Source organism: Nymphalis io, chromosome 4 (genome assembly GCF_905147045.1).
Source record: "Nymphalis io chromosome 4, ilAglIoxx1.1, whole genome shotgun sequence".
NCBI classification, from domain to species: Eukaryota; Metazoa; Arthropoda; class Insecta; order Lepidoptera; family Nymphalidae; genus Nymphalis; species Nymphalis io.
Window position 1 is genome coordinate 899801 of NC_065891.1, and position 16749 is coordinate 916549.

The 16749-nt window shown below is 33.4% G+C and overlaps 1 protein-coding gene across 2 annotated transcripts in view; it reads right to left on the reverse strand.

Annotated features, from left to right (window-relative positions):
- LOC126781653 (uncharacterized) overlaps window positions 1-16749 on the reverse strand; it is a 154143-nt gene that overhangs the window by 35475 nt on the left and 101919 nt on the right. For both annotated transcript variants that reach the window (XM_050506598.1, XM_050506597.1), the window contains exon 4: window positions 11883-11927. The gene's annotated coding sequence lies outside the window, so the exon portion shown is untranslated. The remainder of the gene's footprint in view (window positions 1-11882; window positions 11928-16749) is intronic.

Below are 16749 nucleotides of genomic sequence, written 5' to 3' on the forward strand. Positions count from 1 at the left end.
CGAAGAACGTTTCTCAAATAACCTTTGCCCTAATATTTTGATTGAAGCGTTACAGAACAAGGACGGTGTTATTGTAAAGTTATTGTTCGTTGACTGAGGACGCTATTCAGAACAGATTATCATGTGAAATATTATAATAGATAAATTGAAATTAATTTTCATAATAGGTAATATTGTATAGATAAGGTATTTTAAATGGATTTCACAATAAGTTATTTTATTCTACTTAAACATTAATGGGCTTACTTATAAACTTACTTATAAACGGCTTAGCGGATGATTAGTTAAACAATGCCGTGTCTTCTTTTGAATGTCAAATCAATAATGACAGAATAAGCGAAATCAGTGTTTAGCTAAACAGCCGCTAAGCAATATTTATAAATAATGTTCTAAATGGGTAAAGTATTGTATTTGTCATCTTTAGGGTTAAAGCAAACATCGTAAGGATTATAAGCATGAATTTCTGCTCAATGAAGACATATGTGGTACAGTTTCAGTGGCATTAAATTAGCCTGGTGACACTAGCTCAAAACTCAAAAGTATACTGCTTCGGTACTATAAAAATCTTATTATTTCTTTTACGATTGATAAGAAATGTTTCACTTAGAAATTGAATATAGCATGCCTTTGGGAGTTACAAAAACGTTATCAGTTAATATTCCAGAGTCGGGAATGCGTTGTAAATTATTAATGATATGCTAAATTTTAACTTTATTTAAAACCGAATTAAAGGCCATCGTATTTTGTTCTGAGATTTATGGCAAGGCGCAATAAATTATAAGATGATTGCTTTAATAGCTTATTTCTTGGTTTTCATTCAAGTTAATTGAAAGGATTTGGTTTAAAACCCAGATATGTTGTTTTTTTTTAAAGGATTTATTAAATAATATCTTCACCACAAATATCTTTCTATTTTAGTCGATGTACAGTACAAATCTTTGATTTAGTCAATCATTGCGGTTTACTTCCCGCCATAATGAGTGTTTGTCAACTTTATACAAACATTATAAATTTCTCATGCTCAGCCTCGAAGAAAAACATCGTGAGGAATCCTGCATGTGTCGAATGAGAATGTGCCAAATGTACTCGTATATTCACCGACCCGCATTGGAGCATCAAGGTAGAATAAATTCTAAGCCTTTTGTTCAAAAGGAGTGAAGTTAGTTTTCTAGTGGAACATTTTTAGCGATCTGTTTAATTTTAATGACTATCTTGTCAGGCTATAAACTGTAGTAGCAGAAGTCCTTTGTTTAAAATTCTTATACCTTTGACAGATAAAAAGTTTCAAGGATCAAAACGATATTGTTGATTAGTTTTTAATAATAAGTATCATTGTTCGTTGACATCGAAAGTCCACAGACAGACAACAAAGGCTATCCTGAAACGGTCATTTAGGGTGACAACAATTATGAAATTTCAAGATATTTTTTTTACAAAGTGTCGTCAATGTCTTGAGAAGATACTCGGCCCCTTAGGTGGGACCCGGGTTATGTGGGATTCTTATCGGAGATGCTGCGATGTCGAGAATTTCAATATTAACGTAGTTTTAAGTGCGTTTGTATTTAATGACTTCTAAGAAGCTGAAATTATTTCAATTATTTCATAGAGAAATTAAAATGAAATAATTAATATAATCATGACGCTCGTTACAATGTATATTGTAAATGGGGACACGTACTGTTCGTGTACATATGGTGTAATTCTACAAACTCTGAATGAAGCAGCGTGGTGGATTAAGCTCTAAACCAAAAAAAATATCTTTGCCCAGCAGTGTAATTTTACGTTTTATTTTTTAATAAACTAGACCCGCGATGCTATTCAATAAGGAATGATGAAATTTTGAAAACATACTTACAGTGACACGCCTTTTTGATGCGTATTTTTTTAAATGTTATATTTATTAAAGTCAATGTCGCATATCACTTTTCAAAATTATGCGATCGCGTTTTGTGGTGAGCTTGAGTCCTTACGTAATAGCTCTACTAGTAGAAACTTATGTCTAGTATTATTGTATGATACATCATAATTCACATACGTAACTAACCCTTCTTATGTTGATATTATATGTATTGTTTATTTTATATAAAATATTTTACAAAATAATTATAAGTAACAAATATTTTCTTACAAACAACAAAATATACAGCAAACGATAACTGAATGCACTTTAAATTAACAAGTTGAAGAACAAGCTTTACACAATAAATCATTGTTATCTTAAATTGTAACCTCGTCTAAGCCGATAGTTCATGGCTATAAGTTATATTCTATTGTTTTCTAAAACACGAAGGCGTCCGCAATATAATATATATAGTTATGACGAACTGTGATCGATCATTTCAGCTTAATTGGTGTCTTGACAGCCATTAGCATTTTTAAGCGTAGGACTTAAGGTTTTAAGCGTTCATTTTCTTAGCAGAGGTCATGAGGTCAAAAGTCAGCAATGATACGTGACGGATTCGTATTATTTTGATGAAATCATATAGGGCTTGTTTAGAAGCTTATTGATTGCGAGTCGTGTTTCAACTCTCATGATATTGATATTAACTTTGATTATACACACGAGTCCTTGTTTAGCGGCAATCAAATGTTACGGACACAATAATCGTTCTTGCAATATTGCACTTAAATTGTTTTATAATAGCGTGAAGGGTGTGCCGTAATTTCTGTTCACTGTCAAACAATACTATACAAATAAATTATTTAAGCAACATTGAGAGAAGCTCCTTTCGAAATGAGCCTTAAAAAACGAAGGAGGTTGTCAAATTGTCTGTATATTCGGGTGTAACTTTTTTGATTATAAACCGAATTTCATGATTCTTGTTGGGTTGATTTCAGTATGGGTTGATCTCATATTACTTTCATTGGTATTGGACATTGTTAAGATTTTATTTGAAACGTACATTCAAATAATTTTTAGAGTTCAGTTTTATATATTTTTCCGTTATAATTTTGCAATCTATAGAATGTCATGACTTTCAAATATCAACGCACAGTTTAAAATTTAATATATGGAGGCTTTAAATATTCTTTAAGACATTCGATTTTGGGTACTTTACTAAGAAGGATTTTAGACAGATAGATATTTTAATCTTAAGGTGCTGCACTTCATTCTTTATTTTTATTCAATCGACCCAATCGTTATATATATACACTATATGTAATGCATAATATATCATAAATATGTGTATATTTTTGAACAACACTGTATATTTAATCATATTTTTTTCTCTTCAGTTAATTTCTGCCCCGGTTAATAGTTCAGGGAATAAAAGATATTTAGCGAATATTAATATTTAAATACAAAGGAGCTATTAAAATGAGGATCAACTAGAGATTATTCCCCGCTGTGTAACCAGTCGCCTTTTATGCTTTCTGTATTCTTTGAGAGGACTTTTCGAGCGTATTTCGCTGTGCAAAGCGCTATATATATTCACGTAGAAAAGTGGTAGAAAACGCTTCAGGGGATCTGGCCTGTTTCCTTATCTCATTTGCGTGAAACATACATATCATGCAAGGAAATGGTGGAGTGGGATTTACTCTGAGCGAGTAAATAAAGGTAATATAAATACAAGTTTATGTTTAAAAGGAATAAGGGAATACTATTTATTTGGTGTGTCTGATCTTGCAGCGATGTTAAGTTTGCTTAAAGCTCATGCCCGTCGTATACTCTGTTTGGTTTTTAGTATCTATTAAATTTAACGAGCATGTTAATATACTAAAATAAAAATTATTTCTTAGTGATACAAAGATAGGTAAAATAGTTGCAAAATATATCTACAAGCATCAAAACATGTTTATTTATTTGTATAGTCTGTGCAAGAAACTTTTTGCATTTATGTCTAAAAGAAGAAATCTTTTGCATGGTGGGACTTTGTGCAAGCTGGTCTGGGTAGGTACAACCCACTCATCAGATATTCTACTGCAAAAAAAACAGTACTTTGTATTGTTGTGTTCCGGTTTGAAGGGCGAGTGAGCCAGTGTTATCACAGGCACATGGGACATAACGTCAAAGTTCCCAAGGTTGGTGGCGCATTGGCGATGTAAGCGATGGTTAACATTTGTTACAACGCATTGTTATGATATAGCATTTGTTACATTGCATTATTATTGCATTTGGCCCATATGCTCGTCTGCCTACCTATTCAATAAAAAATGAGCCCTTTTGGACATGGTCAGAAGGGGGAATGTCGAGATCAATGCGGGCTCTTATGTAGTTTTATTTTAATTTAGATATTCAAGAATAACGTATGAACTATTAACACTAACTTACTTTATTGTATTATGCATTTAACTTATTAATAGATTGAGGTCAAATCTATGTGCATTGAGGTCAAACCTATGTCAAAGTTTATAAAATTATTATTTCAATAAATAGTTTAAAACAAAAAGTTTACTTTCAGTATACTTATAACAGTGAAGTAACAGTAAGTAAATTGCCCACAGCTGGGCAGACTATGCCTCCACGCCTTTATAGGAGAAAGTTTTAGAGCATATAACACTCCACTGCAGGTTGGTGGAATACATTTCTATAATAATTATCCAATACCAAAAAGAGCTTTATTTAACAAATTATTGAATATGAAGTGTTATGTGTAAATTATGTTCATTAAAATAATTTAAATAACTTCCTTGGTTAAGAAAGTTTAAATTAATTATGTTGTTTCAAACGTTATATATGTAATCTTGGAAGAAAGTTAACGATTTTATGCACGTAACAGTGCATCAAGCGAGATGTCAGTGACGTCACACGAGAGTTGAACACCAGGAAGGTGTATTTCCTCATAGCGTTTTTATTTGCTGGTTCCGGTTTTATTATAATTATTTTTTACGCGCGGATTGGATCCTGACCTTTTTTTCAGCATGAAAAATATCCTATATATTTTGTTAGGATATTTTTATACGAAATTCATTCTCTAATCAGATCTATAAAATCAAAACTAAAATATATTTTATTGAAATAGGCTCCAACAAACAATTGAGAGTCATTTTACAAGATTTTATAAAATGTAGAGCTAGAGCCATCACCGGTTCGAACTTCCTAATGAACACAGATTTATTCGACTGAAAGCGATATGTGAAACACAATAACTATCGCTTGTCATCCATTTAGATATCGGTATAATAATAAAATTAAATATTTATATCCTGCTAGTAAATCAACAAATACTAAACCCATATTTTGTAATATTTAAACTTTCTGTCGTATCTCTTTGTTTACACCGAACTAATTTCGGGAGATCAAATGGTAAATTAAACTTAGGAAGAGCCACAGAGCTTTCTTTTGTTCAAACAACAAATTTATTAGATCACTTTAAGATTTTTTTTTCCTGAATGAATGTGTGCTGTTGGCCCTATTGGCCTTTACAGCGTCACCGGGCATTGGGGCGGGTACTGGACTCCGCCTTGAATTTCGAGCCGTCTCGGGCTTACATGACGTCCATACTGAGGATGTCTCCTACGAGATCGCACCTTGGCTCAGGACGTAGTCGGAGGGGAGACTTTAAGATAATCACTTCCTGCACTATATATACTCAGTAGCGAATCTAGATAGCCCGATTCAGGAATGTGACAGATTCAATCAACGCCATCTATCGCTACCGAGTAGTAATATTGCTATTATACATTCTAAATAACGTCGATTCATTCTGTAGTAATTTTTATGGAGAGAAAGCATATAGAAACAAATACATTTACATAGTTATTCTGTTTTATATGCTATAATTATAGCAGCATTTTAGAAAACGCGAAAGTTAAGACGGATTTTTATGTTTTGATATTTATTAGCATAATTATATATGATGAGGCTAGATGAAAGGATTGAACACGGGTACGATCGGGTTGCAATCTTGGCGATTTGACTGAAGGAAATCTGACAAAGATATCACCATCACTTGCAGTGCAGTTGCGTGGTGAAAATTTTTTTTTATAAAATAGGAAGGCGGACGAGCATATGGGCCACCTGAAGGTAAGTGGTCACCAACGCCTATAGACATTGACATTGTAACAAATGTTAACCATCGCCTACTTCGTCTATGTCCCTAAGCCTGTATAACACTGGCTCACTCACCCTTCAAACCGGAACACAACAATACCAAGTACTGTTTTTTTGCGATAGATTATCTGATGAGTGGGTGGTACCCACCCAAACGAGATTGCACAAAGCTCTACCACCAGTAAATCCTATATATATTCTCTAAATCGTATTCCTAAGTAGACTAGACTCTCTATTGTCCGGCAGTGGAGATATATGTATATATTTTTTTTAATACTATTACTAATTAAATATATATGTGTGAGGTGAATTTCCTGTAGACATTTTGGATATCTACAAATATTACTTTAGTCAAAAAGTCTTTATGTAACACGTTATATACAAAAATATATTTATTACCACTTGACTGTACAAAGGCTGTCTTATATGCTTAGGCAATCTCATACCGTCGTGAGATACACTGTATACACAAATTCGTACTTATATAAAACACAATACAGCCTGACAAGGATATCGTGATGACGTCGGATCGGAATAGATTACGCAATATTTACAGTAATCGCTATCATCCCTTCATGAATAATTTATTTGTAGCTTCGACAGTAAGAGCGCTGTAATTATGTAAGAGCTGTCGAAGTGTAATTACAGAGGAGCAATACAGCGCTATGGCAGGCGATATTTGATATTGCCGGGGAAAACATGCAAATGAACGGATCTCGAACGGTTTATTCCCAATACGATTTGAAATTTAGTGTTTTTAAACATTATTTATTTTTAAATTGGTTTTTATATAAATTTAGTTTTTTGTAGTGTGGTACCTACTCAGACGAACTTGCACAAAGTCCAACCACCAAGTAAAATTTATAAACACAAATTAAGCTCTTGAAAAGATTTGAATCCGCTACCCCCGGTTAACATCTATATAAGTTCAAACGAATATGTCATTGCGGAGCTATGTATGAAACTCAAAATCAATTAAAACATTCCATTCGTTGCACTTTAGATGTTATATGAATGCGATACAAAAGCATTCATCCTTTTTGTTTGATTAAATCAAGGTAATATAGGTATTCAATTACAGCGTCAAACATTACTGGGGATCGCGATGAGGTCGTGCTTACACTTCGAACACACAATACGTGAATAGAAAACACATTAAATAAACAGTTATCTAATGCCGTTTGTTATAAAGGTCATGTCAATTTTTTCCCTATAGAACTTATTTGACTTATGACATTTATATTTTTGAACGATATGTATGTAAATTAATATGTATAAAGTCACATGTTTTTGCGTGTTATAGGGATTAGAAGTGCAGGTGTGAGTTATAAGAAAGTAGCCAATGTCCTGGGGCTTAAGCTGGCTCCATAACTAATTTCATCAAAACCGGTTCAATAGTGTAGCCGTATAAGCGTAATAAACAGACAAAGTTACTTTCGCATTTATGATTTTAGAAGTAAAAATATTTCAAATCACAAACAGATGTTTACCAATTGGAAAAGTTAAATCTCATGTTAATTAACGAGGTAGATTACAAGTTGTACATATATAATGCATTTATGTACTTATAGATTGAATATGTTTAGAGATTGTTTTTATGCTGGACATATTTCATTTAAATTTTATATAATTATTATTATGTATAATTTAATTAAACAACAACACTAACTACTGTGTTTTATACTGGTTCCTCATTTATACCCAAACCTAACTAAATTTACAACAATATTTTAGTTTTAACTAACCTCGTAAGCCCTTATATCGTCATGCTCCTATATACTAAGTATACTGTACACTCCCGGCCTTATTTATAAGCATTACTTAGCGACTGATTGAAACACTGATTTCTCTCTTTATGTCATTATTGATTTGACATTTGAAATAAGAAGTCACGGCATTGTTTAACTAATAACCCACTTTTTTTTTAAGAATAGGAAGGCGGACGGGCATATGGGCTATGGGCAGCGGCGGCCTTAGGGGGTGGCGAACAGGGCATTCACCTGGGGCCTCGCTCTTGCAGGGGCCTCGCGCAACAACCCTAGCAAATTTTAAAAAACATAGATTTTAATTAATTTTTTTTATTTAAAACTTTTGATTTTGATCCTTAATTACTTAATAACCAGACCTACTTTCACATCACATACTTTTCACGAAGGACAAAGGGCCTCGCAAAGACCTGCCGCCCGGAGCCTCGCAATGGGTAAGGCCGTCTCTGGCTATGGGCCACCTAATAAGTGGTTACCAACTCCCATAGACATTGGCATTGTAAGAAATGTTAACCATCGCTTATATCACCAATGCGCCACCAACCTTGGGAACTAAGATGTTATGTCCCTCGTGCCTGTAATTACACTGGGTCACTCACCCTTCAAACCGGAACACAACAAGACCAAGTTACCAGTCTACTGCTGTTTTGCGGTAGAATATCTGATGAGTGGTTAGTACCAACTCAGACGAGCTTGTACGAAGCTCTACCACCAGTACACGTTTATAAGTAACGGCGTTTATTACTATAAGATAATAATGCATTTTATTCGAGTATCACTGAAGCTCTTTGTTTTTATTTTAATCCATACTTAATGGTTTTCTTTAATAATATACTTTCTATAATTATCGATTTCAATGTTTCAAATCTGCCGGGCATCGACCGCTACACTTTTTTATATAATACAAATAGTTTATCATACATTTTATTTATCAAAATATTTGTAGCGACGGTGTATTAAACTATCAATGGATTTAAATGAAACATGCTGAGTAAGTTCATCGCGGTAAGAGATGATACAGCGCGATTTCAAGTGTACACGATATATTTGACGCATTTTATTTGTTCATTTTCATATCGAATACCATCAATATCACGGCTGATTGGTTCTTTTCAATCAGAATCTATGATGCTTGCGATTTTGCTTTCAAGAGCCGAGATGGCTCAGTGAGTAGGAGTATTATTCTTAGATCGGGTATTCGAAACCGGCAAGCGATTTTAAAATTTTATCTATATGCTAATTATCCTGTCTTCTTTTTCCCCTTTAAAAAAGTTTTTGGCTTAATTTAATTTTTAATAATAATAATGATGTTCCGACAAAATTTTAGCCTCGACGAGATAAGGGCTGAGCCGTTCTAGCCTGTGACAAAGGTTTACTGCTGTTGTGGATGCTACTGAGAATTTCTCGACAAAAAAAAGTCGCCGTTATTAGTCCGACCTGAGATTCGAACTCACATACGCCAGATTTATTTGCCTACCTTTATGCCAGTGACGTCATTTTATTATCTGGTGACGTAAAATAGAAAATTCCTTAAATTTATAATATTGTAAGTAACGTGCATATGTATTAAAATGTGGATTATTTGTAAAAGCGATCATCAAATAAATTTTATTCGTTGTCACGTGTGCGTGGTTCCATCATTATTCAGAAACATGCATGTCCCAAGCTCATGCAGACATAATGTAGTTAGTTCACTGCAAGGGCTCCAGCATCCCTTGAATTTATGTTTGCTATGTCAATTACGCGACGCTAGAAGTGCTTTGAAAATGTTGCCCCTTTAAACTTTGTTTTATTATTGCGAAAAGAGGAGACTTTGCCACTTTTAAAATGCTTATTGCCTTTATTTTTTAATGTTCTCTTCGTAGAGATTATGAGTGTACGAACGTGGAGTCATTGTATGTACGTGGAGCATGAAAATATCGCGACTTTATGCTTCAACTCTTAGCCAATAGCCCATATGGTTTAGTGGACAGAAGATGTGGATCGTAACCGAAGCTTGCAGGCTCAAATCCGGGTTAGCATCATGCTTAATTTGTGTTTGTAATATTTGGTGGTGTAGGAAAACATCGTTAGTAAGCTTGCACTTATCGAATGAAATTAGTCATATTAAATTTATGTATCCAAAAAGCCACCTAAGAGCACTTTTTTGAAATACGCTGCAAGCTTCAAAGAAACCTTCTCAAAGGATTATGTTCATCAGAAAAATAAAATTATTATGGATAATCATTTTATATTTAAAATTTCGAGTAATAAATGCCGAAAATATTAAAAGTAATATAAAGTTGCTAAACCGTTACTCTTAGTGTGAAAACATCGATGAGTTATCGAAAACTGTTCGGCGCTAACGACCCGATGTGTTCGATCGTGCATCTCATTACTTCGATATGAGTTTTCGATAAATGTCGGCGGCAGATAACATAACACTCTAGAATATTGTTACGATGGCGTTTTGGATAAGAAAAATTTGCATTTTAACCCATAGCCTTGAACATTATAACTTGAATGAAGTTTTACAAGAAATATTTTAACTATCAAAATAACGATAATGTATATTATATACTAGTTTAGGGAGAAGGTGTGTTAAGAGTAAAACATGTTTGTTATTGTTTGTCACTAGATGGCGTTGATTCATTATATGAAATTCTTGATTCGCCCTGTCTTAATTATTTTGTAATAGTACGTATACGTGATGTCAATGTTATATGATTTACTCCCCCCCGCCTTCAACGGTATCCTCAGCCGAGGTCCGGCTTCATAAGAGGCACTCTTAGGACGTCCGTTTCTCCTTAGCCCCTTATGTGGCTCCCAACATCCGGCTAGAGTTCAACTCGCCCACCCCGCTTGGTGACGCTGTAGAGGCCACTAGGGCCAACAGCAATACACAATCCGAAAAAAATAAATATGATTTGATCAAAATTTAAGTTTCGTTAACAATGAAATATAGTTTTTAATTCGTTCATCATTTGGTGCTCTCGATTACTTTGGGCGTACGCTATGTGTTATGTACATTATATTCTTTTCTGTACCCCTGACAACATATATGCAAAATTTTATAATTATGTTATTATATAATTAATATATATTATTATTTATTTCATATCAAGCATACTCACTTTCGCATTGATAATATTAGAAAGAACGAAAATTTGTTTATTTTCGGTATATTTACGATTGGATATCGCTTAGATGTCAATGGAATTTATTAAGGTCTCTCGCTATTGTAGTGATACCTTATTACATTTTTGATTGTGAGGTTATATATAATATATTGTTCACAGTTATATATAATATGTAAACATTGATACGAAAGAGTAACATACTTCCAGTGTATGATTTGCACAAGCTGTACGAATAGCTTTACATTTAATATAATATTGGACGGACGAAAAATTATTTGTAAATAAAATTATTAATAAGCCACCATATTAAACATCCTAAATAAGAAACTGCACATTCATTTCTAAATACTATATAGCATAGTATTTAGAAATGAATGTGTAGTTAATATGTGTTACAAAAAACTCTAATCATGACTTTGATTCAGGCCTTACACTGATTTTACTCTTTCTGTCACCGTTGATTTGTCATTCGAAAGAAGAAGACAGCATCGTTTAACTAATTCCATGCTAAGCAACGTTTAAACGTAAGGCAGTATGTTAGTAGAATTTAATAAGCAGATCATTTTGAATGACAGTAACGATGTGTAGTTGTTAGTGGCTAACTCAACTTAAAACGTTGTCTTCAATTGACAGCATAATGCGCTATCGCCTGTCACTCACACACGTTCATATTCATTAGGCTGACACATGGGGAGTCAGTAATTTCAAACGTACCCTTTTCATTCGATATCGAAGAAAAATGTTTCTTTTGTTTTTGTGTTATAATTACTTGTAATTTTACTCATACAAATAAAAATACAATAAAATATGTAAAAGCAAGCTACGAGTATGGCAATAAGTTCAAATATAGTGTGTTGTCAAGTGTGTATGAATATATATAATAATATCGGCATATGTAATGTAAATAAGAATAAACACGCTACAAACTAATACTAATGAGGGTACGTGATTCATTAATATTTAAAGTTAAAGAATATTTTAAACGATTTTTTTAATACGTACCTTAAGCCTTAAGGCTCTTGATAAAAACAAATTGAAGAACGGTACCTGCAACAAAAAAATCTTGTTAATTGAATAAAATAATTTCTCTATCATTAATCCGTTTGTCAGTAAAAGTCTAATATCCTTGCAAATTTAATTGAGTATGTCCAGGTATTGATCAAAAATCGAGCTTATATCCGGATAAGAGGTTTTTTCCCAGCAGTAGGACATGACAGGCTGTTAATGCTAAAAGTATTTAAAACGGGGATTCAACTTTTTATATATTAACATGTTATAATACAGCTTCAATTGGATACAATCGTTATTTACATTTTAAAACAATTGTTACAATTACATTGTCACGAATAGCGAAATCAAAATGCAGTATCGTCATTCGAACAGAATTTCCTGCTTGTGCTCGTAATAATTCTTTAATGAAATTGCGTCACACGCATTTTGATTCCCGTCAGCATTGGAGGTTCATTTAGCGGTCATTATTCCAGTGCACGACCCTTCGTCCATCGCACGTCACGCATGCATATGTGTTTGCGCATGTAAATGCGCTTACGAGGGTGGAGTTTCAGTTCTAGTAGTCCTTTAATAATACTCTTTATGCATGTGTGTCATAATATAACGTAGTTTTAACAAATTTATGGTAATGTCATTTATAATTATGTTTATTTTTTTTAATTATTTTCGGAAGTATAAAAAAAAATGAATCAGAAACTGCCTAATATTACTAAATTTTCGATATAACAGCTATCGCCATATTGGCATTCACTTGACCATAAATTATAAATTAAAAAAAATAATAATTTTCGGAGTATAGCTCTTTTTTACAATATCATGTTGCAGCAAAATAGTATTTGCGAAATCTATTACAGGTTGACGCATCGCATACTTGAATTGGGATTCTAGTGTAGCAATGTTGTTCTCCTCTGATACGCCTACATATTATGCAACAATATTTGTCGACATAAGCTATATAAAGCTGAGTGATATGCATAAAATTGGATGGTTTATTCGTCGGATTGACTAGCTGGGTGAATGAACTATGTTTTGATTAAAAGATTTAATTAAAAAAAAATACTGACATCTGATACTGGCTGGAAATGAAATGTCAACGATGATTAAAGACAGCACAACTGAAGGTAGCAGGTAATTTTTTATAATTCCCTTCCTCCGGAAATTGGGCAAAATTTCGATTAATTTTTATTTTAAAATATTATGATTGTAATTTTATAATTTGGAGAGCAGGTAACTCAATATTAACAATTAATACAGACACCCCTTTTACATAAAGCTGCTATTTTATATAAAGGTCAGGTGTTTTATATATTCTTGTTTTGCTTTTTTAGCGATTTTCCTGCACCATAGTACTAATTTTAGTTACGTTATAACTATTCCAGTAGAAGCAGATAAAAAGTGGCCAGTGGGGAATTAGAGAGTATGTAAGCGTGTTTGTGCACACTTGAGCATTATATCACCTGTGCAACTATTCTAAGTTGAAATTACAAACGCGACCGTAGTCACTCAGGAAGACGTCAACATCACCATAGTTTAAGTGATAAAAATTTGAGTATTTTTTTAATTATTTAATTGTTCTTATTTAAGTACAATCTACAGCATAGCATTTACCTACGGCTGCGTTCGAATTGTTAAAAAGTTGCTCAAACGAATCGCACGGATTCGATATAAATTTGTAAAACTAATTTAGAAACCTTCGCGGGCATGCATACAACAATTCACGAATTTTTCATCACAATTGAATGAAAGAAACATTAATTTTATATAGACAGACGTAACCAGAGATAAAAAATCTGACCTCATATAAAATGTATTCAGCTTGAAATATGTTCATAATTAAATTATCTTTCTTTAATATCAGATGCAACAACTATTTGCAAAGGCAAGTTTCGTATCTTTCTTTGTCCTCCGGTTCCAGCACATTGTGCGACGACCCGAACTAATTTTCATTCGATATTGAACTTTGTTCCCGCAGACTTTCCGACAAAGTCGGACTTGCTACGAGTTACGAATCACCCCCACTATTATCTCGTTTCCAAAGTTTCGATTCCATTGCGTGATTCTGATTCTGAAGTTGTTTTGAATCGTGTTTTGATTGTGTTGCCAGCATATGTGTGACATTGTTCTTTAGTTACACATGCCGGCATGTTTATAGTTGTACCTAGTCCTATTGTCTCATTGGTCTAGTAGCTAGCATATAAGGCTGTATGATCTGAGGTTCTGACACTTAGATCTGGTAGATTTTAAGCAAAGGCACTTTTCGCTTTTAGAATTTTAGTACAGATTGTAGTGAACATAGAATATAACAACATATTTGCACATAAATTTAAGGTCATTGTGTTAAGACTTGACTTCGTAATGGATTATGTCTGTCATTATATTCAATGATCGAGTATTAGTAACTTAAGGATATATTTCTCTATAGCTTTGTTTTGACTCCGTATTGTGAAACTCTTTGTTAAATGTGAGTTGGATTTACGAGTATATTCAATAATTTTATCATCGTCATTATTATTTTGCTACCTTATTCGGGTCAGCGTCAATTCTTTTACATATTACCCATCTGTCTTTTCTCCGGTAATGTCTGGTCTTCCTCTTGTCTTACAACTATAAACAGTCATAGCTAACAATATTCTCTTAGTTCATTCATTCTTCTACATTCAAACCACATCAAGTACAAAATTTGATTCAGTATGTTATTATTATATAGTTTTCACGTAATGGATTGTCAAAAATCAACTATCGGCTTGGAAAGAGATACCTCAGTTGATAATTGATCTTTCAGTTAATACTGCGTAATTTACAAATACTAGAAAAAAAATGAAAATTTCGCGGGCAGCACCGTACACGTGATAGAAGTGAAACTTTTTAAGCATGTGGGGCTCGTTCTCTTTCTCTATACATCATATATTTCTTCTCTTTCATTTAAATGAGCCTAACGTGACGCGTCCTTAAATTTTTTACACTCAATTCTCGTCCACATATAGATTATCGAATCACCGCCCAAGAGTTTTTAATTATTATTATTTATTTATAAAGCCGAGATGGCCCAGTGGTAAGAGCGCATGAATCTTAACCGATGATCATGGGTTCAAACCCGGACAAGCACCACTGAATTTTTATGTGCTTAATTTGTGATTATAATTAATCTCGTGCTTGACGCTGAAGGAAAACATCGTGAGGAAACCTGCATGTGTCTAATTTCACTGAAATTCAGCCACATGTGTATTCCACCAATTCGCATTGGAGCAGCGTGGTGGAATAAGCTCCAAAACCTTCTCCTTAAAAAGAGAGAGGAGGCCTTAGCCCAACAGTGGGACATTCACGGGCTTCTATCATTTAAACTTCCAAATGTCCTTTAGTTTAGCGTACTCATTTCAAATTCTATCCATTCTCGTCACTCCACACGTCCATCTCAACATCATCCACAACGGCATTTGCGATTCATCTGTCACGTTACTATTTATGACGTTGTAGCGACAATAGTTAATATTTACTTGGACTGACAAATTGAAGGTTTTGATAATAAGCGCATGCAAAAACACATCAGTTAAAGGGTGAATGATCCAGTGTAACTACGATGGTTAATATTTCTTAAAATGTCTATTGGCCGTGGTCACCACTTCAGGTGGCTTCAAAGATATTTTTTTTTATTTAAAATTGATACGCGGTCTGGCAAAAACGGAAAGCTTAACGAAATATTCTTTGTTTTTTTTTGTGTTAAATAGTTAATTAAATCGCTAGTTTCCCTTATGATATAATTAATACTAAATCCCAAAAATATATTCGCAATAACAATAGCTCTGCTGTAGTAGCTGCTGCTGCCGTTAAGGACTTTATTTTTTATTTTTGCTATTCTTTTACGCGCGATTAACATGACAATTTTTATCTGTGTGAGATATGCGTTTGATCTGTTAATATTTTTATTGATAATTTGCTAACGCATATGCTCGTCCATACTTACATTATGCCAACCTATACTATAAAAAAAATATGGGCCCCAAATGGTAAGTGGTGACCACCGCCAATAGACATAAGCATTGTAAGAAAGTTTACCATCGCTTACATCGCCAATGTGCCACCAAATTTGGGAACTAAGATATACTGTCACTTGTGCCTGTAATTACACTGGCTCACTGATCCATTAAACCGGAACACAGCAATACCAAGTATTGTTGTTTTGCAGTAGAATATCTGATGAATGGGTGGTACCTACCCAGAAGCCTGCACAAAGCCCTACTACCTAGTAAATAGAAATACATAATAAATAAACTTGTGTATAATAAACTGTAATAGTTTCTCCAAAAAATGCCAGTACTAAGCCGGCCATGGTGCTAACTCAAGCTGCACCACTCAGTTTTGTATTTATAATAAAGTTAAAGTGTTAATATTAAAATTTATAACGTACTTAGACTTCGTTATGTAAATATTGAAGTAAAACAAAATACATTTAAGAGTTTCAGTCAAATTAAAATTGCATAATTAGAACGTACGAAATTGGACCCAAGTAGATGTTCAACTTTACTTTCTGAACTTCAAACTAGCGAGGGAGAAAAGTAAACGACTCAAGTTTTTAAAGCACTAACCATAAAGGTTATAATGCAATAAAGAGCCTTTACGTGTTCCACCTGTGTATTTGTGAAACTACATTGTATACAAATAACACTGTCCCACGACGCAATACATCGCAGAGCACGCTTGCGGGAACAAAACTCAATTAGCGAGTATTACATTTTGCAGTTTTATGCTATTTTAACTGTTGGTATATTGTTCACTAATAATGTTTTCGATTTGTACGTTAAGAGGGATGCTTTTAATGAAATAACATTAAAATTGTTTTGTATTATTAATGTTTTAATTT